General features: G+C 41.5%; 1 protein-coding gene across 1 annotated transcript in view; it reads left to right on the top strand.

Moving 5' to 3' along the window:
• Window positions 1-4,995: 4,995 nt before the first annotated feature.
• Window positions 4,996-25,483, top strand: part of APOH (apolipoprotein H) — a 40,929-nt gene continuing 20,441 nt past the window's right edge. The window contains exon 1 of the mRNA XM_064270873.1: window positions 4,996-5,562. The gene's annotated coding sequence lies outside the window, so the exon portion shown is untranslated. The remainder of the gene's footprint in view (window positions 5,563-25,483) is intronic.

The following is a 25,483-nucleotide window of genomic DNA, read 5'->3' as shown; positions in this document are numbered from 1 at the left end:
GGGTTAGGTGATACATCAAGATTAAAAATCCCCCTACAGACAATTTCTCTTGGTTTCAGCACAGTTAAAGTGAACCAGGCAGGCCTTTTGGACAAAACTGTTGGGGTGACCAAGTTTGTCTCCACTTTATGTACATGTTTCCCAAGTCAACAGTGGTAGAGCCTCCCCTTTGCTATCAAGTAGTTCCTCCCATTCTGTCCTCCGCCTTTTCTCTTTACTCCCACAACACTCCAAGCTTATCTCCAACCCACTCTGGAAAGAATCTCTTTATGTTTATCTCACTAGCTGTGGCACAGCCCCTGGAATATTCCAGGTCCACTCATTCCACATCCCATAATGATTCCTTCAGTGCCTACTATGTGCCAGGCACTGGGGATACAACCCAGACAAACCCAGTGCCATCGAGTTACTAAAATAAACTCCCTGCTGTTACGGAGCTTCCGCTCTCCTGAGTTGGGCTGAACTGAACCATCAGAACCACAACAGAATCTGGCATCAGCCCTCCATACTTTGACCAAACCCAACTGTACTGTGTTGACTTCATCAGTTGACCTTATTTGCATTTAAAATCTTTTCTGTCCATCTGTGGATTGTCTTCCTGGCTTTTTTCAGAAAACTTCCCCATTAGCAAGAAAGTGGGGGCAGACTTTGGGGGACAGAAGGTCTTGTTGCCTCATTCAGCATGTCAGATTTAACATACCCCTTGGGTGTCAATACAAATTTTGGTGTCTGTGGGATGGGGGATTGTCAGAAGGGGCGTTCATTAGTCTCTTCCTCCTTCCCCACTCCCTTGTTTCCCCTCTTTTGCTGGGAGTCTGATTCTCAGGGAGTCCTGATTTCTGCGGGATGTTGTCCGTCTCTCCCTTTTTGCGCCTGAGAACCTGACTCAGGGACCTGCCCTGCCCTTCAGGAGCCATAGGATGGTCGAGCCATATCACTTTCCATTCTCTGAACCTTTGCTGCCCTTCCTCCACTCTGCTGCCTCCAGATCCCCAGATTGCTGGAAGCCCAGACGCTCCCTACCTTCTCCAGGGAGGGCACCCTTGCGCCATAGCGTGTCAAGCATGGTGGGCAGAACCCACAGCTTATGGCTCAAGATTTCTGCTCAGAATGCAGAGGTGAAAGTTGAGGTTCCTTTCTTCAAGGAATTCACAGTCTAATGGTTTTTGTTCATGAACTGATGACGAACTTTTGGAGGTGCTTTAACTTCGTTTCTGACAAATCATAACAATGACCTTCTGGACTTTACTTTTAAGTTCTGATTCCCCACGTCTTTGACTAATTAATCATCTTTAAACAAATGCTAAGATGAACTTGAAGAGCCCTTATTTGAAGAAATTATGAAATGAAATAAAAACTTAGTAAAACCAGTTACAGTTCTTAGAATGTATCCTTTTATACAATTAAATTTTCAGAGGTCTCTTAAAATAGATGTAACCATATCCATTCCATAGGAAACTCTGGTGGTGTAGTGGTTAAGTGCTACAGCTGCTAATTAAAGGGTTGGCAGTTCGAATCCACCAGGTGCCCCTTGGAAACTCTATGGGGCAGTTCTACTCTGTCCTATAGGGTCACTAGGAGTTGGAATCAACTCAATGGTAATGGGTTTGGTTTTTTATTTCAAGGGGCCCTGGTGGGGAAATGGTTAGGCACTCAGCTGCTAACTGAAAGGTCGGTGGTTTGAACCCACCAGCCACTCCATGGGAGAAAGGACCTGGCGATCTCCTCCTGTGAAGATTACAGCCTAGGAAACCCTATGGGGTAGACCTACTCTGTTCTGTAGGGTCACTATGAGTTGAAGTTGACTCAACAGCACACAACGACAACAATACCCACTTCTATCTAAGGAGCCCTGGTGGCACAAAGGTTAAGCACTAGGCTTGGCTACTAACTGAAAGGTTGGCAGTTTGAACCCACCTAGTGGCTCCATGGGAGTGGCAATCCACTCCTGCAAAGATTAAAAAAAAAAAAAAATCACGTTAGAAAACCTTATGAGGCAGTTCTGCTCTGTCACATGGGGTTGCTATGAGTTGGAATCAGTTCGATGGCACCAAACAACCATGACATTCCTGTCTACTCCAATATCCAGAAAACGCTAAATAATTGGACTTCCATTTGGATCAAAACAAACATTTAAAATGTTAAATAAAAGGCTCTAAAAGAACCCTTTCAGTATAAAATAGCTTAACAGTTCCCAGTTTATCTCACGCTGCTTCATGTAAGAAAGAAATAGCTCTGTGTTTTCAAGGAAGAATGTGCAGCATGTGGGGAGAGCATCTCCGTTCTTCTGTCTTCCTGTTGCAGTCTCATTGCTTGGAGGAACATGTAGAAAGGATTCCTATTTATTGGAAAAGATTCCTTGAGGATTTTAGCTGCAGCCATCTGAGGTTCTGGTGCCCTGATTCATCGATGCGGAACCAGGCAGGGGCTCTGAATGAATCAATCACTGAACTGGAAACAGCCCTACTCTACAGATGGGGAGGCTGGGGCCAGATGTTCACACGCCAAACAAAGTGGAAGCTAAGGTCTCTGATTTTGTCTGAAACATCCAGTTAATTATAGCCAAAAATGTTTTGCCTCATCCTTCCACTTCACCTTTAATGGGCGCATGTGGCATAAAGAACAAACCAGAGCAACTCCGAAGTTGAGATCAAAGCCTAAAGCCTTCCTATCTACATTTCTCATTCAAGGATCTTAATGACCTTGAAAGGAGCCCTGCTGGTGCAATGGTTAAATGCTTGGCTGCTAACCAAAAGGTTGGCAGTTCAAACTCACCCAACAGTTCCATAGGAGAGATACCTGGTCCTCTGCTCCTGTAAAGGTTACAGCCTAGAAAACCCTACAGGACAGCTCTACTTTGTACATGGGGTCACTATGAGTCGATAATTGACTTGATGGCCCCCAACAACAATAATGATCCCAACGCTTTGCAAATCTCATAACAGACATGTCAGCTTTGAAAGAAACAGCACTGGGGTGTTTCCAGTGAATCCTATACAGAGGGGTGAGTTTCTTCAAAAACACACTCTACTTGTATCCCCTCTGTTGAAGGGACTATTCTTTCATGATCTGAACTAGGATTTTTTTTTTTAATAAAAGATAGGCATGTGGTAAATGCAAATATTAGAGAAATGTTTTTTACCCCAATACCTCCACCCCTTCTATTCCCTCTGTTTATGTTTGCTTTTTAAAGAAAAGTTTTCATATTGCAAAGCACAGTGCCTTGACCCAAGATTTGAAAAAGTGAAAGACACAAAATGCTTCAGATAGTCTTCTTTTTTTAACTTGTACATATGTATATATTTTTGGATACATACGCTTTTTTTTTTTTAATTTATTGTGCTTTAGGTGAAAGTTTACAGCTCAAGTTAATTTCTCGTTCAAAAATGTATACATATGTTGTTTTGCAACATTGGTTGCAATCCTTCAGATCATCTTCTACTGGCCATCACTGTCATGCCCCAGGCCTCTCTCTTTTAAGAGATATTGACAATTGATTATACCAGACAAATGAATGATTGAATGAATGAATGAAAAGATAAAGCAGTGTTGGAATTTAGGAGATCTAAAAAAAAAAATTTTTTTTTTTTTTTTTTTACCTAACTACATCAAAGAATTCCTTCTCCTGTTTACTCAGCCTCAGAAGGGATCGATAAATACCTCTTATTTGGCTCACTAAAGGGCCATTTAACAAAAAAATAACAAATAAGTATGCAGCCATCCATTCTGGCCTCCTTTCCCACATAAAATATGTTTTAAGTTAGATTTACACACACACACACACGACACCTCATTTAATAATCAGAAATTTAACCTGGATGACTGGAGAGAGAGAAAGAGAGATTAACTCTTGGTAAGGCCCCCAAGTGATTCATTCCAGATGTTTTATGACTGTTGGTCATCCAAAATTCTCTTTTACTTTTTTATGGAACAGACTGGAAATAATAATAGTAGAAAATGCCCATGCATATTAAAAACTCAATGTCAAGTTGTTAGGAAAGTTGCTACTCTTCTGTCCATGGTCTGAGAGATTCTACAGCCAGATTCTACAATCCTGTTCACTGTCACTTTGCTAACAGGTTGAGTTCCTCTGGATGGGGCTGGCTGAGGAGCTGGAGTCTTGCTTGTCTGATTAGGCTCACAGAAAACCAAGACAGACAGCAAAACACTTGGATTTCTCAAGCTCTTTCTTGTGAAGATTCTACTAACAGATCAGTGGCACCTGATAGAAAGATGTTTATAGAAAAGAATAATAATACAGTGAATTCCATGTCTGTTATGTGAATTTGTACTTAAGTAATTGACACTTCTGCAGCTCCCAGATAGTGAGTACTCTATGGATCGTCAGGGAAATAATGGAAAGAATATGAGTTTGGGAGTCAAATGGAGCTAGGCGCAATTCCCATTAGCAAGTCATACTAGTTATGTGAACTTGATAGATTATTGAAACTCTCTGAGCCTCAGTTTCCTCTTCTGTAAAATGGGGATAATACTGTATACCTACAAAGGCTGCTGGGAGAATTAAGTGAGATATGTGGGGCCTCAGCCCAGTATCTGGCACATAGGAGGTGCCCAGTAAATCTAAGTTCCCTGCCTAAGACATCTAATTTGGGGATGGAAGAAAGTATCATAAAGGAAGAATAGAAGAAGAAAACAAGGAAGGAGAAAGCAAGAGCCAGCAGGAATAAGAGTAAGAACTTGATAAAAGCTTTTTTGTTGTGGAGAAAATCCTCAGTGCTCAACAGCTCAGCTGCTGCATGTTCCAGGACCTCCTGCTTCTTCTCCCTCCTGCGGTTCAGCCTTTGGCTATTTCATTCCTCATTAGCACTTTCCCTAGGAAGAAGAGAGAGAAAAGCTGAAGCTCCAGTCAATTTTGTTGTTAGAAATTCTTGTCAAGATTGAATTGGGGAACAAAGGTAGTCAGAATAAAGGTTCTCTCTTCTCTGTTCTCTTTCCTTTTCTTCTTCTCCTCTCATTCTCTTTCTCGTTTCTCTTTACTCAACATCTCTAAAGAAAATTCTGGGCCCAACACCTCCACTTCCTCACCTCCCACTCATTTCTTAACCCTTATCAATTGTCTTCTACCACACCCTATTCACAACCCGGCATTTTACTGAGTTTGCCTTTTCAAAGGTCATTAATGATCCCTTGTTGCCAAGTTGTATGGTCTCTTCTTAGAGAGGGTGGTATTGGCATGGCTGACCTTAAAACTCACTATTCCTGTAGCTAGCTACTCCCCTAGCTTCTGAGAATGCTAGTTGCCTACGCAGACTTCGTTTACACCTTTTTCCTTATTGTTCCATTCTAGAGACAATGTCTCCAGCTGAACTACTACATTCCCAGCCTCCTTTGCAGCTGGAAGTGGCCAGTGAGATTTAACAGAAAAGTGCAACCTAGTAGGTAGGTCCTTAGCCGAGACTTCTGGTGACTTCAACAGACCCTGACAGTGTCACCTTTTTCCATCCAGCCAGGCCTTTGGAGACCTGATGTCATTAAGAAAAAATTTCCCCGTGACTTTCAAGAATTCAGACCTAATGAAATTCTCCGTCTCCTCTAACACAGGTATGGAATAAGTCTGGAATAAGTGTCCCAAAGGGTTGTAGCTATACCTTTGGGGGCCTCTGAGAAGAGAAATGGAAAATCCCTTTGGGAGCAGGCGGTTTCTGTGTGAAGTGTAGGGAGTGACTCTTGGTTGTCCTTAGCACAGGGTGCATCACATATCCCATAAAGCTGCAGGGGTGGGGCTGTAGAGCTTGAAAGAGAGGAGCCCAAGCTTAGGCACCAGTAGAAGCCTGGCTAGAAGGGGGATCTCTTCACTAAAGTAGAATGGAAATGCCCAGGTTCCTGCTTGTGTCCAGAGAATCTGAGGAGGGCTAGGAGCATGGAGTGCTGAGAGCAGACCCCTAGAAGGCTGCTGACCTAAAACCTCAGCCAGGGCTGGGAAGGAGGTTCCATCAGGGGACTGGGTGGGAGCAACGTAGGAATGACTGTGCTCATGTGGAAGAATCAAGTAGGAAAAGATCAGTAGGGCGTGTAAAGATCACTGAGGAACACTTGTAGTCAGCATATGCGCTTTGGTGAGTCACCGTGGCATAATACATAGCCCTTGCTGATGTTTTTTTAGTGATACATCTTCCTGATATATTGTGGTCACTGTACCGGCTAGTCTGGAAGTTTGTGCCTGCTGACTTAGTCATCTACTGGAGAGAATCCCCGTGGGGATTAGAATTTAACTTTACTCAAAGTAATTTAATCTTTGTCCTCAGTTTCTAAGAGATAATTCTTAGAACCTTGGAATTTCGATAAGGGCTCCAGACCTGACAGGTTATGCTGGAGAGGTGACTTTGGGCTGGGGGCTAACCAGGCCAGAGGGGCTTCCAAAAAAACCAAACCCGTTCTACTCTGCAACATATGGTGTCGCCATGAGTTGGAATCAACTCATCAGTGACTGGTCGTAAAGCTCTTTCTGAAACTTACACATGGTTTGAATGGGTTCCCTTTTTCTTTTTGTTTGTGTGATGGGTATCTCTGACACAAGGATTAGACTTTTGAATAGTTTTTTTTTTTTTTGCACAGATACCATTAACGATAATTTCATACTTTAAGTATCATTCTAGCTTGCAAGAAAGCAGTAATTACATTACTTTTTGTAGAGATAATAGTAAAAAAAAAGCTGACATTTGTATAACACTTCCACTAGTTTTATTTGATCTTCACCAAAACCTCATATTGATGTTCAGACAGGTTAAGAGGCATGACCAAACTCACACAGCTGGAAAGTGAGTTGAGACTCAAACTCAGGTCTTCTGATCCCTAAGCCAGTGTTCTTCCCATCATTGTTTGTTACAGCCTAGTAGGAAGAGTTTTTTTTTATTATCATACATCTCAAGGGCCTTTAATGAGGTGATTTAATTCACTGCAAAGTCCATAAGGTCAGTGGCTTCACCACATACAGTCCTCAGGAGCAGCCACAAGTCACAGGTGGGGATGATTTTTAGGTTGAGGAATGCTCAGTTTTAAAGGAATAAGCTAAAGCAGCTCGTTACACAAGGAGTGCTGCCCTTGCCTTGAGCTTCCGTCCTCAGTGGGGACAATCCCTGCCCTGATGAGGGCTAGACTGGAGACAGTGCATCAAGGCTGAAAAAGTTTAAAAGTATGTTCAATCTATATGATTACTGAAAAGCAGATGTAAGTGATATTCTATCAAAGGGAAAGGAGAGCCAGCCTTTTCCCAAGAATGGAAAGTTCACAGGAATCCAAAACAGGATCTGGCTTCACTGGCAGTAGGATGTGGGGCCAAAAAGATACTCTCACTTCCATGCAATTAACCGAATTACTGCTTTGCTGTGAGTAGCACTGTTGGAGGGCAAGGTGAGGTGAAAGAGGACAGTCCTTGGAACCAAACAAACCTGGCTCCCAATCTAGGCTTTTCCACTTCCTGGACAGCCTGGACAAATTCCCAAACCTGTGACAGTACCCACGTCTCAGGCTTGTGGTGGGGTTTACATAAGGCGATGCATACAGAGTCCTTATTAGTGTAATGTGCGCCTGACAAGCTAGTTCTTTTCCTCCACAGCTGGGATCACCTTATAGTAGACTTATGTCTTTATGTTGTTATTTTTTGTTTTCCAACCTTTTAGCAGAACACCCTTCTTATTTGGGGATGAGTCTTGGGGCAGTGGGCCGTTTCCGTTTATGGAAAGTGAAGGAGCTATATGCTCCCTCTCTCTAATGTATCTGGAGAATACCAGGGTTTCAAACGGATTCAGTCCGGTTCAACCCCTTGCTGAGAATTTGCATTTCTACCTCAGATATAATGAATCAGAATCTACATATTAACACTTAAGAATCACCTGGGAATCTTGTTAAACTGTAGATTCTGATTCAGTATACCTGGGGTGAAAATGCAAATTCTCAGCAGGGGGGTCAAATCAGAATGAACCAGTTTGAAGCCCTGGAGAACAGGTATGTGACCTAGGTTTGGCCAACCACAGGCTTTCGTGTTTTAGTTCGGGTTACCTGAAAGCAGAGCCAGAGATAAGGACTTGGGTGTGGGAGTTTACTTTGGAGGAGATTCCAGGAAGCAAGCCTGCAGGAGAAGGGAAAGTGAGGTGTAGAAGGAGGAAGTAGCAATTAAGAGTTTGTACGGGATGCTTGTGGAGCCCTAGTGGTGCAGTGGTTAAAGCATTTGGCTGTTAACTGAACGGTTGCTACTTCGAACTTAACAGTGACTCCGTGGGAGAAGAGACCTGGCTATCTCTTGCCGTAAAGATTACCAAACCAAAAACCAAACCCGATGCCATCAAGTTGATTCTGGTTCATAGTGAGGACAGAGTAGAACTACCCCATAGGGTTTCCAAGGCTGTTTTTTTTTTTTTTTTTAATCTTTACAGAAGCAGACTGCTACAACTTTCACCCATAGAGCAGCCAGAAAGATTACAGCCTACGAAACCCTATGGGGCAGTTCTATTGTGCCGCAAGAGGTCGATATGAATCAAAATTGATTCAACAGCACCCAACAACAACTGGGCTGCTTGGAGTCCCTGGGTGGTTCAAATAGTCCATGTGCTTGGCTGCCAGCTAAAAGGACGGTAGTTTGAGCCCACCCAGAGACCTCAGAAGAAAGGCCTGGTGATTGACTTCCAAAAAATCAACGATTGAAAATCCTGTGGAGTGCAGCTCTACTCTGACGCACATGGGGTCGTCATGAGTCAGAAATGACTTGATGTCAATTTTTTTTTTTTTTTTTTAATGAAAAGGAAAGGGACCCATCTTGGTTCCCAAAACCAACTCTAAGCTTTGCAGAGGGATTAGGGAGGAAATCCTGAGACAAAAAAGAGGAAGAACACTAACTGGGGTCATTTCTCCCCATCCCCGACTGGTTCACTCCCCTGGGAAGAAGCTGGCATGGTGTGCACACAGGCTCGTTGTGGGAGGAGGGTCTGTGGACATAACCAGATGGGAGCAGCTGAGAGGGACTGAGTCAGAAACTGACCAGAGAGGGGGTGAGTGGTCCCTCTGAGAGGGGGCAGAGTGTCCCCTGGCCTGCAGTACCTCCAGATCAATGAAGATGACCTCTGTGGGGGTGTCTCTGAGATGCCCAGAGTGGCCATACCTGAGAGAGGTGGCAGGGACCAGACCTGTCCTAAGCATGGAGCCCGACCAGCAACTGAAAGATGGTGGCGGGCATTCACTAAGGCCTAGGCCACTGCCCCTGCCCCTGCCTACTCTTCTAGTGCCACAGAGGCCCTAGAACTCTTACAGCCAAGAAGAGCAAGGATAGGACCTCAAGAATCTTTGGGATTGAATTTCCTGCCAGCCACTGGGTAGGAGCCCAGAGCAATCGACATTTGATTTTGAGATACAAAGCAATGGGACAATTGGTGCACCAGAATTCATATGTGGCACATCACTTTCTTCATATTTCAATTTGCAAAGTAATTGTGTAGCTGAGTCAGGCACACAATTATTTTTATTGCCAAAGTAATTTCTGTAAGCAAATAGGTACAGCAGAGCTACATTACATGTTTTTGATCAGATGGAGGGCACTCTAAACTTGATGCAGGTTTGAACCTGTGGACTCCCTCCCTCATGCTCTCCTTATCATCATTGCTTTCTGGTTGCTCAGGATCAATTTCCATTCTTGATTCTTCAACCAACTTCTACTCCCAGGTGAGAGCTGCCCTCCCTTCCTCTGAGTGCCTTAAGAGACCTTGGCACCATCTCCGAGGTCTGAAAACAAAATTCTTTACTCAGCTACTTGAACTCTTAGGGCCATCAGAGCCCACCCAGTGGCCCTCAACTTGGTAGCACCTCAGAATCTCTTGCGGGAACTGATGCCCAGCTGAATCAGAAGCTCCAGGAGTGGGGCCAGGTGACTGCAGTAAATCATTTTCCTGCGTAGTTTTGAAGCACAGCCAGGTTTGAGAACCATTCTCTTTGCCAGAGCTTCTCAAACTACAGCCCCTTCTTAACTGCAGAGGAGAATCAGCTGAGATCCCACAGAGGACTCTGGGTTCATAGTTAACTGCCTACTAAATTCTGGAATGCCTTTGAAGTCCGGTGTTTTGTCTTAAAATGCATTTATATTCTGATTTCTTACGGCGTCATTTATGCCCTCTGGGACTGACTGCTTATTTTGATTTGAGACAGTGCTAATAAAAATGCACCCAAATTCTCCATGTCTCATTGTGTATAAACATTCCTACTCTCCAAGTTGCTGTGAAAAGATAAACACGATTTCACGTGCTTTATTTAGCTAAAGCAATCAATCCAAACAACAACATAGGTGTTACAATACCTCACCATAACAATGGTAGATATCATTATTCCCATTTTACAGAAAAAGAAACTGTAGCTCAGAGAAATGAAACAGCTAGTAAATGACAGAGCCCAGTTCTAACAGACTTCCAAGTCCATGCTCTTTCCACTTACCATTTTGCCTCCAAATATTGGAAGGGCTGGGAGGTAGAAGAGGAATTAGACAGAGCATAGAAATGAGATAATCAGTGCAAGTTTTAGAGAGGTGAATTTTTTCTCAGAATCAGGAAGAAACATCTTGTTTTTGGAGTGGGACCAAAATAAAATGGAACTATTTCACTAGTTGGTGAATTACCTGGTGACGGAACACAAGCTGGACAATGTTGCCAAAGAAGTTGACTTCTCCTCGTCCCCAGTATGTTGGTTGGGAGAGGGGAAGGGTTAGAATAAAGATACCTTGTTTTTAATTGCTAGTCCTCAGACTATTCCAGAATCACCTGAAAATCTTAAAAAAAAAAAAAAATCTGGATTCTGAGGACCCACTGCAGGATCTGATTCCTTGACTCTGGAGATGACTTGGGGGGTGCGTTTTGGAAAAGCCCTTTGGTACCTGAGAGGCACAACAGGGTTATAAGCCCCTGGACTAAATGATGGCTGTTATAGTTTGAATTGTTTCCCCCCAAATATGTGTTGGAATCCTAACCACTATGCCTGTGGACGAAATGTAATTAATGCAATGAAATATAATCACTCACCATGCATCTGTCAGTTTGTCATACTGTGGTGGCTTGCATGTTGCTGTAATGCTGGAAATTATGCCACTAGTGTTTCAAATACCAGCAGGGTCGCCCATGGCGGACAGGTTTCAGCAGAGCTCTGGACTTTTTTTTTTTTTTTTATGGACTAGAAAGAAGGACTTGGCAGTCTACCTTTGAAAAAACTGGCCAGTGAAAACCTTATGAATAGCAGGGGAACACTGTCAAATATAGTGCCAGAAGATGAGCTCCTCAGGTTAGAACGCACTCAAAATACAACTGGGGAAGGGTTGCCTCTTCAAAGTAGAGTTGACCTTAATGATATGGATGGAGTAAAGCTTTCGAGACCTTCATTTGCTGATTTGGCACAACTCAGAATGAGAAGAAACAGCTGCAAATGTCCATTAATAATTACAACTTGGAATGTACTAAGTATGAATCCAGGAAAACTGAAAGTCATCAAAAATGAAATGGAACATGTAACGATCTCTATCCTAGGCAATAGTGAGCTCATAGGGACTGGTATTGGCCATTTTGAATGAGACAATCATATGGTCTGCTATGCCAGGAACGACATCTTGGAGAGGAATGGCATTGCATTCGTCAAAAAAAAAAAAAACATTTCAAGATCTATTCTGAAGTACAACGCTGTCAGTGATAGAATAATATCCATATGCCTGCCTGCAAGGAAGACCAATTAATAAGACTATTATTCAAATTTATGTACCAACCACTAATGCCAAAGATGAGGAAAGTAAAGATTTTTACTAGCTTCTGCAGTCTGAAATTGATTGAATATGCAATCAAGATGCATTGATAGTTACTGGTGATTGGAATGTGAAAGTTGGGAACAAAGAAGGATCTGTAGTTGGAAAATATGGCCTTGGTAATAGAAACGATGCTGGAGATCGCACGACAGAATTTTGCGAAACCAACAACTTGTTCATTGCGAATACTTTTTTCAACAATATAAACAGCAGCTGTACACATGGGCCTCACCAGATGGAAAACACAGGAATCAAATGGACATATGTGGAAAGAGACAATGGAAAGGCTCAGTATCATCCATCAGAAGGCGGCCAGGGGCTGACTGCAGAACAGACCATCAGTTGCTCATATGCAAGTTGAAGTTGAAGAAAATTAAAAGAAATCCACCAAAACCAAAATACAATCTCGAATATATTCCACCTGAATTTGGAAATCATGTCAAGAATAGATTTGATACATTGAACACTAATGATCTAAGATCAGACAGCTTGTGGGATGACATCAAGGACACCATACATGAAGAAAGCAAAAGATCATTAGAAAGACAGGAAAAAAAAAAACACAAGACAAAAATGGGTATCAGAAAAGACTCTGAAACATGCTTTTGAATGTAGGGTAGCTAAAGTTAAAGGAAAAAATGATAAAATAAAAGAACTGAACAGATTTCAAAGGGCGGCTTGAGAAGACAAAATAAAGTATCATAATGAAATGTGCAAAGACCTGGAATTAGAAAACCAAAAGGAAGAACATGCTTGACATTTCCTAAGCTGAAAGAACTGGAGAAAAAATTCGGTCCTCGAGTTGCAAGAAGGATTCTGTGGGCAAAATATTGGATGACCCAGGAAACATCAAAAGAAGATGGAAGGAATATACAGAGGCATTGTACCAAAAAGAATGTGTTGACATTCAACCATTTCAGGAGGTAGCATATGATCAAGAGCCTATGGTATTGAAGGAAGAAGTCCAAGCTGCACTGAAGGCATTGGGGAAAAACAAACCTCCAGAAATTGACAGAATACCAATTGAGATGTTAGAACATACAGATGGTGCTTACTTGTCTATGCCAAGAAATTTGGAAGACACTTACCTGGCCAGCAAACTGGAAGAGATCAATATATGCGCCCATTCCAAAGAAAGGTGATTCAACAGAACTGTGGAAATTATAGAGCAATATCACTAATACCACATGCTAGTAAAATTTTGCTGAAGATTATCCAAAAGCAGTTGCAGGAAACTGCCAGAAATTGAAGCCAACTTCAGAAGAGGACATGGAAGGAGGGATATCATTGCTAATGTCATAAAGATCCTGGCTGAAAGCAGAGAACACTAGGTAGGTATTTACCCATGCTTTATTGACTAGGAAACACTGGTGGCGTAGTGGTTAAGTGCTATGGCTGCTAACCTAAAGGGCGGCAGTTCAAATCCGCCAGGCGCTCCTTGGAAACTCTAGGGGGCAGTTCTGCCCTGCCCTATAGGGTTGCTATGAGTCGGAATTGACTCAATGGCAATGGGTTTGGTTTTTTTTGTTTATTGACTATGCAAAGGCATTTGACTGTGTGGATCATAACAAATTATGGATAACATTGTGAAAAATGGGAATTCCAGAACACTAATTGTGCTCTGAGGAACTTGTACATGGACCAAGAGGTAGGCGTTTAAACAGAACAAGGTTATCTGTGTGGTTTAAAATCAGTAAAGGTGTGCATCAAGTTGTATCCTTTCACCATACTTATTTCATCTGTATGCTGAGAAAATAATCTGAGAAGCTGGGCTATATGAAGAACATGGCATCAGGATTAGTGGAAGACTCATTAACAACCTGCGATATGCAAATGACACAACTTCACTTGCTGAAAGTGAAGAAAACTCAAAGCACTTACTGCTGAAGATCAAACACTACAGCCTTCAGTATGGACTACACCTCAACATAAAAAAAACAAAAATCCTCACAACTAGACCAATAAGCAACATCATAATAAACAGGGAAAAGATTGAAGTTGTTAAGGATTTCATTTTACTTGGATCCATAATCAACGCCCATGGGAGGAGCAGTCAAGAAATCAAATGACATATTGTAGTGAGCAAATCTGCTGCAAAAGACCTCTTTAAAGTGTTAAAAAGCGAAGATGTCACCTTGAGGACTAAGGTGCGCCTGACCTAAGCCATGGTATTTTCAGTCACCTCATATGCACGCAAAAGCTGGACAATGAATAAGGAAGACTGAAGAAGAATTGACGCCTCTGAATTGTGGTGCTAGTGAAGAATATTGAATATACCTTGGACTGCCAGAAGAATGAACAAGTCTGTCTTGGAAGAAGTACAGTCAGAGTGCTCCTGGGAAGTGAGTATGGCAAGACTTTGTCTCATGTACTCTGGACATGTTATGAGGAGGGACAAGTTCCTGGAGAAGGATGTTATGCTTGGTAAAGTAGAGGGTCTGCAAAAAAAGAGGAAGACCCTCAACAAGATAGATTGACACAGTGGCTACGACAATGAGCTCAGATATATCAATGATTTGTGAGAATGGCGCAGGACTAGACAGTGTTTTAGTCTGTTGTACTTAGGTTCTCTATGAGTCAGAACTGTCTGGATGGCACCTAACGTAATAACAATATAATCACTTTCCGTAATGGAATCTAATGTGATATCATCAGTCATTTGAGGACATACAAGTGAAGGGTGGATCCTAAGCCTAATCACCCTGAGTTATATAAAGAGAAGATTAGACACAGATGGGAATGTTTGCACACACATGCACACAGCATCACACATACACACACATGGGTGCACACACACACACACACACACACAAAGACAGATGCCGTGTGAGGACTGCAAGGAACCAAGGAACATCCTAGGCTACTGAGAAGGAAGGAAACAACATGGTGAAGATTTGGACTTTCAGCCTCCAGAGGTGTGAGAAAATAAAGTTCTATTCTTTAAAGCCACCCACTTGCAGTATTGATGTTACAGCACCACTGGAAAACTAAGACATTATCTAACCCATCCCTCCCCTGCCTCAGCTCCAGATCTCCTTGGGTTTCCAAGGAGTGCCTGGTGAATTCAAACTACCAACCTTTTGGTTAGCAGCCGTAGCTCTTAACCACTACACCACCAGGGTTTCCTCTTTGATTCTTTTGTTGTTAGATGCTGTCGAGTTGATTCCGACTCATGGTGACCCTAGGCACAACAGAACAAAACACTACCCAGTCCTGCACCATTCTCACGATTATTGTTACGCTTGAGCCCATTGTTGCAGCCACTGTGTCAATCCATCTTGTTGAGGGTCTTCCGTTTTTTTTTTGCTGAACCTCTACTTTACCAAGCATGATGTCCTCCTCCAGGGACTGATCCCTCCTGACATGTCCAAAGTATGTGAGACACAGTCTCACCATCCTTGCTTCCAAGGAGCGTTCTGGTTGTCCTTCTTCCAAGACATCTTTGATTCTAGGGCTGGGTAATTCCAAGCCAGAGAGCTTAAGTTCCAACTCATTTATTAAAGGGACAAGGTCTGCACCAAATGGGTACTAAAGACTGTTGAAAGTCTCTGAGAAAATGAGGGTAGGTGGCAGTGTGTTGGTAATGATTCCAGAACTGAAGAGAAATGTTAAAACGATGAGTGCTCAAGTCCACTAGTGCCATGAAACATTGCCAGGTTCATGAAGAGGTAATAAATGTAGTTTCACCTGGCAGAAGTGGTGGTCTCAGCTCTGCATCCCTTGGGAGCTACAATGTACAGGCCTCACCCTCTAGCTGACCACCTGCCCCACCACCAACTCCCGTCTTCAGTACCCACTGGTTCTCACCCAGCCCTGGCACTCAGTTGCCAGGGTATAGATGAGTACCAGGAATAGAAAGGGAGCAAGCAGGCATAGGGCAGGCTAGTACCTCTCTAGATTTAATAAGTACACCAATCAACTGGGGACCTTGTGAAAATGCAGATTCTCACTCAGTCTTTGGGGAAGATGGTGGGCTGGAGATTCCGTATTTCTGACAAGCTCCCAGGCTATGACCGATACTTACCAGCTACTGCCTATGTCACTGCTCTGAGGATCACACCTTGAATAGCAAGGGTGAGAGGCTTCAAAGGCCAGGTTCTAAAGTCAGGATGCCTGTGTCTGAATTCCAGCTCTCCCTCTTAACAACTGCATGACCTTGGGCAAGATACTTAACCTTCAAAAGCCTCAGTTTGTTCTTCTGAAAAAGCAGGAAATAATAGCATTTATATCATAAAATCATGAGGCTTGCATGAGATAACATGTGGAAAGCACTTAGCACAGTCCCTTGTACATAGTAGGAATTGTGCACTGATATTCATAAGCAGATTGGAGAAGAAGAGTCACTAATTGACCCCTAGGTGGCAGGAGAGGGAGAAAGTCACTTCTGGGCCAGATGCTAGGCTGGGCTCTGGGCATGGCTGGCTCTTCTGCCTGGGTCTCCCACCCCTTACATGTTAGCCCGACCCTCAGATATGCCACCGCTAGTGAGAGCACGTGGAACATGCTGAGGCTTGACTATCTTTGCTTTTTATGGAGACTGCTTGAATGGTAGGGAGCCCTGGTGGCACAGTTACTGAAGCCTTGGCTCCTTACCGAAAGGTCGGTGGGTCAAACCTACCAGCTGCTCTTTGGGAGAAAGATGTGGCAGTGTGCTCCCGTAAAGATTTACAGCCTTGGAAACCCTATGGGGTAGTTCTATTTTGTCCTACAGGGTCACTATGAGTCAAAATTGACTTGACGGCAGTGGGTTTGGTTTTGGTTTTTGGTTCGGGTGGTGCTGGTATAAAGGCTGAAAACCACACTGCTGGTGGGAGCCACTTACGGGGTTCCCTTGAACATGGTGCCACTGTGTCTGCTCAGCGGCCATGCCTTGATACACTTTAGCTTAGCCATCCCTAAATTGCTATCCTGTGGCTTCAGTCCAGCTCCAGAGAAGCCAGTAATGAGTCTAGCTTGATGAGGGAACCAGGAAGGAACATTCTTTCTTTTCCCTTGTGTGACTTCATTGGCTACCAAAGCAAGGCCCAGTGGGAGTGCTGAGTTCCTGTGACCTTGCAGGCAGCTACGGCTAGTCATTGGCTGGCCACTTGCATCATGTGCAAAAGATACGTTGGTGGGATGGAGCCTTCACACAGTCCTGCTGGCTGAGCTTTCAGCCTATTTCCTGAATTGTCTGTATACCTTTTAATCCTCTTTCTCCTGGATTTTCAAGCCTGTGATATGCTAGTGCTGCTGTAATACAAATACCACAAGTGAGTGGCTTTAAAGAACAGGAATTTATTTTCTCACAGTTCTGGAAGCTAAAAGTCCAAATCAAGGTTTGGACTTTTCTTCACACACAGTTGTAATAAGCTTGATTGTGTGAGTTTCCAGCTTAAATCTAGATCAAATGAGAGGGATGCTGCTAGAAACATACTAAAAGGAGCCAAAAGTGGCAATAGCCTGGGAGGAGATAGAAAAGACTATAGAAAAGTGAATAACTTTTAAAAAAATTCGTGACTGTAGCACCTTGTACTACATGCCGACTCCTTCCTTGGCATTCCTTGGCCTTCCTTGGCTTGTAGACAATCCTCACATGTAGTGTGTCTTCCCTCATGTGTGTGTCTCTGTGTCCATTCTAATCTTTTTATAACTCAAAAGTGATTACATTTAGGGCCCACCCTACATTGTTCTGACCTCATTAACATAACACAAGAAAAACCCTATTTCCAAATAGGCTCAAATTCACAGGTACAAGGGCCAGGAATTCTTGGGGGACATAATCCAATTCCATAACATGTGGTCTCCTAGCTCACCTTTAATTTGTAACTTTCAAAGCCTGGTATGACTCGGTGAGTAAAAAAAACCTTCTCTGATAAGTGATAAATTGCATGGTAGCAACGATGTCCTAGAAGGTGTTTCAAGTCTTTTCTAGAGCAGTCTCACGAGACCTCTTTCATTGTATCAGATGCGTTGGTTCCTCCGGGTTTCTTATCTATTATTTCAGGAGCCTTTTTGACTTAAAACCAGGCTTCAGGTCTTTTCCAAGTAATTGGATCAGGCCTGAACCTCAGTTTCTCCATCTTCCAACTTTGAGCTCAAGAGGGTAAGGTTAGTGCTATGTGCAACAGGAGTTCCTTTAACAATAAAAACAGGGCAAGAGAAAAGGCAGGTTCAGGAGTCCAAGATCAACTAGGTTTGAGGCCATAGCGGTCTTGAGGAGGTCAGTTAATCTATTTCCAATGGTTAACCCTTCATTAGGATATCCTTTATTATTGTGACAAATTCAAGAATTGTTGAAGTGTTGACCCTTACACAAAATAGTCCCAGGTCTCGAACTTTTTATGACTAACCTTTATTGCTTTTTCTGATTATGTGTGCTACAGTCATAAGTTTTTAAAAAAGTTTTTCACTTTTTAGTAGTTTTTCCTATCTCCTCCCAGGCTATTACTGCTTTTGGCTCCCTTTAGTATGTTTCTAGCAGCATCCCTCTCATTTGATCTAGATTTAGGCTGGAAACTCACACAATCAAGCTTATTACAACTGTGTGGAAAAAAAAATTTTTTTTTTTTTTTTTTTTTTTACCCTCAGGGATAGATAAATACTTAGATGATCTGTTAAGACAGAACTTTCTAGAAAATTATGGGCGCTTAGGCTGTGGAATCAGACCTAAGTACACATTGTCTCTTTAACTGGTATTATTCAACTTTGGTGTTACCGGTGTTGGGGACTTCAACAAATTATCTTATCATCCTCAGCTTCAGTTTCCTCAATGTAAAATCAAGATAACAACACCTGAGGAACCCCCAATCTATTGCCTGGAAACAACTTTTAAACCTTGATCCAAAATTATCTCATGAAGTCGTTTTTAAATGAAACAACGGTTTAGCTCAACAAAAAATGTTTGCCTTGAGCATTGTACCCTTTTGAAGAATTACCTATATGAGATCAAAATGACAACAGTTAACCTAAAGCACAGATGAGAACTTTAAGGGGCAGAGAGTCAAAGTTAATGATAGTTAAACAATATGGGCAGAAATACAGAGAATGGTGACACCATGTAATCGTCGATGGAACTATTCATGTAAAAATTACTGAATGGATATATGTTTTGTTGTGTATATTTTCAGCAAATTTTTAAAAAGAAATATTAACACCTAATTTGTATGGCTGTTGTGAACATAAAGAGAAATATCCTGGGACATACCAGTTAGGGTGCTGGGCTCATGATGCTACCTTGATGGACACTAGTTCTCTCTCCCACACACCACTCCCAAGCATCACAGTGTTGTGGAAGGAGAATGTGTCCGGCACAATGGTTCTCAAACTTGAGCTCGCGTCGGAATTTCCTGGAGGGTTTATTAAAATACTGATTGCAGGTCCCCACTCCCAAAGTTTCTGATTCAGTAGGAATAGGTTGGGGGTAAAAAGTTGCATTTTGAAAAAATCCTAGGTGATGCTGTCTCTGCTGGCCTGGGGACCACATGCTGACTATCACTGGTATAGGAGATAGTCCCTGCTTGGCCACTCGGTAGTTGTACTAATTTGGAGAAATCATTAATCTTCTCTGAGCCCTAGTTTCTTCACCTAAAACATGGGCAAAATAACTTGTGTCTCACGAAGTTGTAATCACTGTTAAATGAGATGGCAGTTGGAAAAGGTCTGGTCCTTAATGGTGTTGTTAGTGATAGTGGAGTTAGCCCCCAACACATACTCAATGGGACAGAACGCTGCCCAGTCCTTTGCCGTTCTCATGGGGGGTTACAGATCCATGATTTGTCGTGATCCATGGGATTTTCATTGGCTGATTTTCAGAAGTAGATCATCAGGTCTTCTTCCTAGTCAGTCTGGAAGCTCTGCTGAAACCTGTTCAGCATCTAACGACACCCAAGCCTCCACTGACAAATGGGTGGTGGCTACACAGGAGGTTCATTGACCAGGAATCAAACCTGGATCTCCCACACGAAAGGCAAGAATTTTACCCCTGAGCCACTAATGCTTGCTGGCCCTTAATAGATCTTCATAAATCTTACGTTTTCCCTCTTTGAGGAAGAATGCCTTCCTCATCAGCTTAAGGAGAGTTTGGTCTCCCAGTGAACTACAGCCACTAGATGATTCTGTCTTTGTAATTATGTACATCCAGTCTTAGATACTTTACAAATAAGACATGTCTTTTTCTCAAGAATAGCAACAATAGCTCTGTAATAGATAATAAATATTGATCTTGTACAGGTAGCTCAGGAGACCAATTTCTTTAACTTCCCACCTGTTTACCTCCTGAGGAAAGGATGAACGGATTAAAAAATATTCTCCCCTGCAGACTAGAAAGGGTTTTCCAGGTGAGAATATACAAGTCAGCAAATAGTTACTCCATTGGATGTATGTTGGGTGTGAGATGGGGCACCTATTAAAATCACATCTAAAAGTATACTCGTAAGTTGCAAAGCAGGTACAACTCTAATTGGATTTATTCTATTTAAATGACACTCGCCAGGAAAAAAAAATATGCTTTTCTGCTGTGAAATTGGTTTGCTGGTGTTCTGCCAAACGGAAGCCTTATCATAGTAAACACATGAACTTTAATTATTCATTTCTATTTGCTTGAAGAAATATTCTTATGTGACATACATATGTTCATACATTTCCTTGTTGCAGCAACACGAACTAAATGAGCCACTTTCGCACATAAGTGCAACTCCAAGAGTTATTATTGCTAACTTGTGTTCTCTATACCATTCACACATTTTTCCATTCAGCTGGAGATAAGGTAATGTTTAGGGAATGGGCAAGAAATAGGGAGCTAAAGATGAGGAGCTTTTTAGTATTCTTTCAAGTAAAGGGAAAAAAAAGAAAAAGAAAAAGCACAGGCTGCCATCTGCTATTATTGATGAATTGAAACTATCTATAGAGATTTTTTTTTTTTCGTGTACAACTGATTCTCCAGCTTTGTCTACTGAATCTACATAATCAAAACGAGGCTCTAAGTCTTTTCAGATCAGCTTCATGGCAAACACATTAGAGTCTGTTGCACCATCTGGTGTTCATTGAAGGAAACGCCCACTAAGACATGAGTTAAATAGCCAGTGCTGTTCTTATACATTCTTATATATTATTGTTGTTGTTAGTTGCCATCTAGTTGATTATTGATGGGCGTGAAATTCTTGCAATCTCAGCGAAAGGCCATTTCAGAATGTCTACCAAATTGCAGAAGAAAGCATTTTGAGAATATTTATCAACATAAAAAATGTACATACCCTTGGTCTAGTGATTCCATTGTATGAATTCATCTTATGGATATATTTCTACATATGCACAAAATGTGTATAAGGATATTCCTAGAAGCACCGATTGTAACAGCAGAAAACTGGAAACAAGCTAAAGAGCCATCAATAGGGAACTGGTTGGATAAATTATGGTACAGCCATACAATGGGTCTACCATGCAGCTGTTCTTAAAAATAAGGCAAAACCGTATCTACAGATACAGGATGATCACCAAGATGTATTGTTAATGGAAATAAACAAGATCTAGAACAATATGTATTTTATGTTGACATTGATATAAAAATGTTCATATATGCATAGAATATTTCTGGAAGGGTACCCAAGAAAGTGGTAACAGTGATTGACATTGAGGAGGAGCACCAGGGTGGTCAGAGATGAGAAGGTAACCTACCTCTCTCATTGTTTATATTTTGTATTTTAGGAATTCATTTTAACAATGTTTTGGAGGAGTTTGTAGTGAAGGGAAGGAAAAAAGTAGGGCTGTAACTGGAGGGGGCGGTGGGATCCAGGACGAGTTCTTTTTCAGTGGTGATTATCTGCCTATAGGAATGATCTAGGAGAGAGGGAGAAACTGAAGGTTCAGGAGAAAGGGTCATTTTAGGAGCAATGTCCTTGATTAGAGGAGAGAAGGGTTCCACGGCACTAGTGGAAGGGCTGGTCTTAGAGAGGAGCAGGTGAGGAGGTGTCATTGTCCTGAGGGTGGGTAGGATGGGATAGGGGTGTTAGGGACTTAAGGAGAGATTAGAAGACATGAAACAGTTGTCTCAGAGAGGGAGAAAGTGAATTTGTTGGGATAGTGCACATCATGTGATGACTGTCGGTGTTGTGTGTCCACAGGATATTTTTGATCTTACATTTGAGTCCAGCATCATGGTTGCATGATTTTTCCCAGCATTGTTTGCCTACTCAGGTGCCAGCTCATGATAAGAGGAGAGCTGGACTTTGCAGCTTTGGGATTTTTTAGATGAGTCTGTTGGGAGCAAGGTGAACCAAAGTAGTTAAGGATATTGCAAGAGAATGTTTGTAATGTGGGATCATGGAATCCAAGCTGAGTAAGGAGGGACATGAGGGATGAAGGGGTTCTGATGGACAATGAAAAAGGATGGAGACTCCACCACTGATCATTTACTCTTACAGATAGCCCTTCCTCATCCTTGCAAAGAGAATTCATGCACTGATTTCAACAACAGGGGCCCAGAACCTCGATGTTATCAATGACAGGTAACACTTTCTGAAGAAACCCATTCCATTGATGAAAACCCTTAATTATTAGACATTTCTTTCATACATTGACTCCTTCTTCCCTGTAGCTGCTATCATTTAGTCTAAGTTCTGAACTCAGGAGCAACTCAAAGCAAGTTTAAAATTCCTTCCACATGATGGTTCTTGAATTATTTGGAGGCAGCTCTCTCTTTCTTAGTCTTCTCCCCTCTAGGGCAAATATCCATGATTCCTTTAATTATTACCCCTTTACATGACTTTCATGCTCTTCATTGTCTTTCCGACACATCTGGCTATTCGGTGTGCTTCTTAAGTGCCAAACTTTGCTCTGATCAGCGCAGTGGACAAAGTCGTGATTGTATCCAACAGTAGCTGTCTGTGCAAATGACACGGCCAAATTAAAATAAATTTCAGCCGTGTCACTACTGGGTCAGGCTAAGCTCGTGGTCAGTGGAAACACCTGAAGCCTCTTCCAGCTGGAATTGCTTTGTCCTCCAGTTAACCTACATGTTGAGGCTAACCCACATTGCTCTTGTGAAATTTATCCTGCAGTGTCTGACTGATCAATTGAGCTTTTTGGGATCAGCGCTGTCTGCATTCTCTCAGCTGTGCATCACCTGAAAATTTGTTGAACTTACTTCTTAGTCTTTACCCAATTTGTTGAAAATATTGAGTAGAATAGAACCCAGGACAGAATTCTGTAGTTTCCCTCTTGAAGGTTTTTCTAAATCATCAACTTTTCAAATAATGAATGGAGTAGATAAAGGAGTATATTCTCATGGATGTAATGCAAGGGTTCTCAGCTCTGGCATATTGGTGGAAATGTACAAATGTCTGAGAGTAGGGCAAATAGATATGGGGGCATTCTGTGCTGAAAAAAATAAGAGGATATGTAGAAACAAGGGGAAAGCTGTGGGTATCTTTGACAGGTCACATTATACGTTGAATTTATTTTGATCTAGGAGACAAAGGCAGTCATGTATACAGGTCCTCACCCCATGTGTATTTGTTCATATGTCTTGACATCTTAAAGAATGTTTCTTAAGATCCATGATCCTCTTGAGGGGTCATTTTAAATTAACATTGCTGGGTGTTCATACTCATATAAAATATAAAGATTTAATTTTAAAACACAATCCAATGAATCTTATTCATGGGAAACTGTTATGCCTCTGTTCTCTTAAAAAATAGTGGACCTCTCTCCAACCCCTCCTTTACTTTCATAGACTCTAGACCTATTAGAGTTAAAAAAAAAAAAAAAAAAAAAACCCTGGTTGTTCCATATTATAGCTACCGAGCAGAACCTTTTTACATACAGTTTGTACAAGCAGCTGCCAATTCAACTAGTAGTACTATATTGCAGTCCAAATGTCAGCACCTCATTCCCAAGTATGTTGTTGTTAGTTGCCATCAAGTCATCTCCGACTCATGGTCACCCCTTGTACAACAGAAAAAAACATTTCCCAGCCCTATGCCATCTTCATGATCTTTGGTACACTCAAGTGCATTGTTGCAGCCTTTGTGTATTTTGAGTGCCTTCCAACCTAGGGGCTCATCTAGGCTACTATATTGGACAATAGTCTGTTGTGATCCACAGGGTTTTCACTGGCTAATTTTTGGAAGTAGATTGCCACATCTTTCTACTCTGTTTTATTCTGGAAGCTCCTCTGAAACCTGTCCACCATGAGCGACCCTGCTGGTATTTGAAATGCTGGTGGCATGGCTTCCAGCACTGTAGCAACACCTAAGCCCCATGGTATGGCAAATGGACAGATGGGTGGTGGAAATAGTTAATCGAATGCTTTGCTAAAATGGAGATACACATTATAGCTAAAGTATTTCCCTTTACCTACTAACCTAATGACTACACCAAAAAAGGAATTGGGGTTGCTTTGTGGTAACTTGTTCAAAGACAGCCCATGATTTAGTGATCATTTCACATTCATCTAAATGCTTATAAACCATTGATTTAACAGTTCAGACCATCTGGGTGTTGTGGATTTACATGAAACTTAACTGATGTTTGGTTGAAAGAATCTGTTTTCATTTTTGTGTCTTCAAGTGTCTCTTCTGTTTATCTTTTTCTTTTAATTTCTTTTTCCCCACACCACAAAGTGATAAAAACACATCAATAAAATTTAGAAACAGAGAAAAAAAAAAGTTTCCTCATAATTCATGTACTGTTAATATTCTGGTCCATTAACTTCCAGCATTATCTATTTATTTTTTTTATAAAAAATATATATATATATTTTTTACAGTATAATAGTGTTGTACATACATGCTTTAAAGAAGATTTTTTATGTTATTAGATTGTCTTCCTTACACTCCTATATTGCAAAGACTGCCAACAGTGACACTGAGGTCACAATTACAAGTTCTTGCAACTTGGAATATATTTTCCTGGGTTTATAGCCCTAAATTCATTTTGAACAGCTGGTTGCTCATATTACTTTCCAGCTGGGCTTTAATTCCATTTTCAAAAAGTCCCCTACATTTTCCAGTGTGAGTTAATTTTCTTTGCTAGATAAGCCAGAAGAAAAGTAAAAATTGAACAGTTGAGCTCTGTCTTTGTCTTATGTTAACATTATATTATCTTTAGAACCTTCAGACATTGTATAAAGTAAGATCATAAATTGGATTAACCTTTCTAGAAGGCAACTAAACAACATGTATCAATATCTTTTACAATGTTTACACCCTTTGTCCAAGTAATTCTACATCAAGGACTTTATCCTAAGGAAATAATTTTTTCAAAGATTTTGTAAAAGGATCTTAATTGTCATAATGGTGGGAAAAAAAAAAAAAACCCGTTGCCATCGAGTTGATTTCAACTCATATTGACCCTATAGGTAGAGTAGAACTGCCCATAGGGTTTCCAAGGAGTAGCTGGTGGATTCGAACTGCCAACCTTTGGGTTAGCAGCTGAGCACCACTACACCATCAGGTGAAAGATAACCAGCTAAATGTCCAAAAGTAGGGAAATGATTAAAATATAGAGCTTCTACATGATGAAATATTATGTAGGCACTGGAAAAAGTATGCATTTAAAACATAAATAATGATCTGGGAAAGTGCTTATAACATGAAAATAAAACACAAAATTATATATATGATCCCAAATTTGATTTTTTAAAGACTCTTTTTTTTTAATTGAGATAAAATTCACCTAAGATAAAGCTCCCACCCTTCCGAATCTGATCTTGGTGTGTAAAAA

The sequence above is a fragment of the Loxodonta africana genome, chromosome 18 (genome assembly GCF_030014295.1).
Source record: "Loxodonta africana isolate mLoxAfr1 chromosome 18, mLoxAfr1.hap2, whole genome shotgun sequence".
NCBI classification, from domain to species: Eukaryota; Metazoa; Chordata; class Mammalia; order Proboscidea; family Elephantidae; genus Loxodonta; species Loxodonta africana.
Note: the sequence above shows the minus strand (reverse complement) of the source record. Positions and strands in the feature narration are given on the sequence as shown.